We start from the raw sequence: 4,362 nt of genomic DNA, 5'->3' as shown, positions 1-4,362 counted from the left end.
CTCCTGTCCGTCAGCTGGTTTGGTCAAACTGGAACATCACATAGCGATTTAGTTCATCAATTTGGTTTCTTAGCAGACATTTGCCGACAAATCGTGACAAGAATGGGTTGTTTTCTTTTCTACTCGGGACCGGGACGCTTCGTGTCCGCGGAAGTAAACAAATACACTTCCGGTTTATCAGCAAAGATCGTCTATTGTGAGAAGACGAATCACTCTGTGGAAAGATAGAGTACCGCAGGGATGTAGGCTTAACCAGAATTCGCCGGTTGGTTCGTCAAGGGAAAAGTGAGTCTATGGGGTTCTATGGGGTTTTGTAGTAGTAGTAGTAGTAGTAACTGATTTTAGTTTTGACGGAATTTGTTGTGAATTCAACTGTAATGAGTTCTAATTAAAACCAAACAAACGGATTAATTGTGTTTTAAAACTTGCTGGTTTCTGTTCGGTAGATTAAAGAGAGACAATAGCGCCCCCAGGTGGACAGAGACAGACCTGCAGGACAAAAAAGACCGAAACAGTGGTTCAGACAGACAGACAGACACAGACAGACAGACAGACAGACAGACAGACAGACAGACAGACAGACAGACAGACAGACAGACAAACCCAGTCTATTCAGTCTGCCCACAAATAACACGACTTCACACTTCCAAATTACAGACAGACATTACACATTTTGAGCAGGATAAATATAACATTGAATTCCTTGCAAACTTTATCGATTCTATTTGGTCAATTTCACGTACATAAATGCAACTAAAGTTATCCTCAATTTCACTAGATTTTTACATGAATTTAAAGAATTGAAAGAAAGCTTATAAACAACAAGGTAATAAAACTGTCAAACTGTACGGTGCACTCTTTAAAGGGATACATCACTTTTTGGGAAGTTTAGCTCATTTTCCACATCCCTCCCACATAACCAAGATACACCATGCCTTACCGACACTGTCCGCTCAGTTTACAGTGAGCTACAGTCGTGAAGTTAGTAATTATCGCCATAGAATGGAGGCTAATGGTACATCTGTTAAAAATCTGCCAAAACACACATCTCACGGCGCCAAAATACATTCTGTCCTAACTACAATCCATCTTGGACCCACTCCTTGACCCCCTGCAGTTTGCCTACAGAGCCGACAGGTCTATAGTTGAGGCAATAAACATGGCCCTATGCCAGGATCCTGTTTGTGGACTTTAGCTCGGCCTTCGATACGATCATCCCGGCCCTGCTACAGGAGAAGCTCTCCCAGCTGGGTGTGCCCGAGTCCATCTGCATGGTGGTCCACAGACCTCCTACCAAACAGACGTGAGGCTGGGGAAGCACATCACTTACTCCCGGACCATCACCACCGGAGCTGCCCAGGGCAGCGTCCTCTCTCCATAGACCAAATCACCGTGACGTCACCATGTAAACAAATTTACTTCCGGGTACCACTTGGGGAAGGCGGCAGGTTTAAATGTGCGTGTTGTCAAATAAATGCTGTCAAACCCTCTCGTTGTTTTCGGCCGACTACTTTCAATTTAAATGGTTAAACGGTTGGTAAACATGCTTGTCCGACGTATCTAGCCTTTCTTCTGTGTTTGTTTTATGTAGTGTTAGCTAGCTAATAATGTTTGTTTGTCTGTCAAACTCGCTGTTTTTTTGCAGACTCGTACCTCGCGTCACCAGGCTCTTCTCGGCGAGAGCAGACTCGTTAACGTTACAGACAGAGCTACCGACGCCACGTTAATTTAATTTAGCGTCAAGTCTACTCTGGTCTGGTCCAACAGGTAAATAAGCTAGTCTGGTCTCCACTAACGTTAGTGAAAGTGTTGTTATGAATGATATTAAACAACAACACAACACGGACGAACCATTTTTGTCTTCTTTGTCTGTTTTTGTCTTCAACACGTCAGTTTGTGCCGTTCACCACCATTATAATGTGTGGACCCAGGGGTACCCGGAAGTAAATGTAAACATCCCGCTGATTTGGTCTATACTACTCTCCATACTCTCCATACTACTCTCCATACTACTCTCCATACTCTCCATACTACTCTCCATACTACTCTCCATACTACTCTCCATACTACTCTCCATACTCTCCATACTACTCTCCATACTACTCTCCATACTACTCTCCATACTCTCCATACTACTCTCCATACTACTCTCCATACTCTCCATACTACTCTCCATACTACTCTCCATACTACTCTCCATACTCTCCATACTACTCTCCATACTACTCTCCATACTACTCTCCATACTCTCCATACTACTCTCCATACTACTCTCCATACTACTCTCCATACTCTCCATACTACTCTCCATACTACTCTCCATACTACTCTCCATACTCTCCATACTACTCTCCATACTACTCTCTATACTACTCTCCATACTCTCCATACTACTCTCCATACTACTCTCCATACTACTCTCCATACTCTCCATACTACTCTCCATACTACTCTCCATACTACTCTCCATACTCCCCATACTACTCTCCATACTACTCTCCATACTCTCCATACTACTCTCCATACTACTCTCCATACTACTCTCCATACTCTCCATACTACTCTCCATACTACTCTCCATACTACTCTCCATACTCTCCATACTCTCCATACTCTCCATACTACTCTCCATACTACTCTCCATACTACTCTCCATACTCTCCATACTACTCTCCATACTACTCTCCATACTACTCTCCATACTACTCTCCATACTCTCCATACTACTCTCCATACTCTCCATACTACTCTCCATACTACTCTCCATACTACTCTCCATACTTCTCTCCATACTACTCTCCATACTTCTCTCCATACTACTCTCCATACTCTCCATACTTCTCTCCATACTACTCTCCATACTACTCTCCATACTTCTCTCCATACTACTCTCCATACTCTCCATACTACTCTCCATACTCTCCATACTACTCTCCATACTACTCTCCATACTCTCCATACTACTCTCCATACTACTCTCCATACTTCTCTCCATACTACTCTCCATACTACTCTCCATACTACTCTCCATACTTCTCTCCATACTACTCTCCATACTACTCTCCATACTCTCCATACTACTCTCCATACTCTCCATACTACTCTCCATACTCTCCATACTACTCTCCATACTACTCTCCATACTCTCCATACTACTCTCCATACTTCTCTCCATACTACTCTCCATACTACTCTCCATACTCTCCATACTACTCTCCATACTTCTCTCCATACTACTCTCCATACTTCTCTCCATACTACTCTCCATACTCTCCATACTACTCTCCATACTCTCCATACTACTCTCCATACTACTCTCCATACTACTCTCCATACTTCTCTCCATACTACTCTCCATACTCTCCATACTACTCTCCATACTCTCCATACTACTCTACATACTACTCTCCGTACTACTCTCCATACTTCTCTCCATACTACTCTCCATACTCTCCATACTACTCTCCATACTCTCCATACTACTCTCCATACTTCTCTCCATACTACTGCACCTCCAGCCATCAGTCCGTCAAGCTCCTGAAATTTGCAGATGACACCACCCTCATAGGGCTCATCTCTAATGGTGACGAGTCTGCGTACAGGCAAAAGCTGGACCAGCTGAGTACCTGGTGCAGTCAAAACAACCTGGAGCTCAATGCTCAAAAGACAGTGAAGATGGTTGTGGCCACAGGGGAAATGCAGGCTCACCTTCCCCCATCACCCTGGGTCACTCCATCACCCTGGGTCACTCCATCACCCTGGGTCACTCCATGACCCTGGGTCACTCCCCACTCAACACTGTGGAGACCTTTCACTTCCTGGGCTCAACAATCAGCCGGGACGTGAAATGGGAGTCGAACATCAAAGTTCTCGCCAAGAAGGCACAAGAGAGGATGGACTTTCTTTGGCAGCTAAGGAAGGAAAAGGTGCCAAAGGCAGCATTGGCACTCTTCTACACCTCCACCGTCAAGTCCATCCTCATCTCCTCCATCACCGTCTGGTATGCTGCTGCTGCCCACAAGGACATCTCCAGATCGCAGTGCATCATCCACGAGCTGAAAAGGTGGTCGGGTGTAGCCTGCCATATATCCTTCAGGACCTACACACTGCTAGGATGCTAAAGCGGTCTCAGAAAATGATGGCCGACCCCACCCATCCAGGACATAAACTCTTCAGGGTCCTCCCCCATGGCAGAAGACTGATGTCTGGCAGTACCAGAACCTCCCGTCAGAGGGACAGCTTCTACCCAACTACTATCCGCCTCTTCAATGAGACCCGAAAGTGCCCAAAAATGCAGTTTCCTGGGGAAGTATTGACGTCGGTGAGCTTTTTGGATTATGGCTTCTGTGTTTGCCTTAAACT

This window comes from Poromitra crassiceps (genome assembly GCF_964638095.1).
Source record: "Poromitra crassiceps genome assembly, chromosome: 6".
Lineage (NCBI taxonomy): Eukaryota > Metazoa > Chordata > Actinopteri > Beryciformes > Melamphaidae > Poromitra > Poromitra crassiceps.
Note: the sequence above shows the minus strand (reverse complement) of the source record.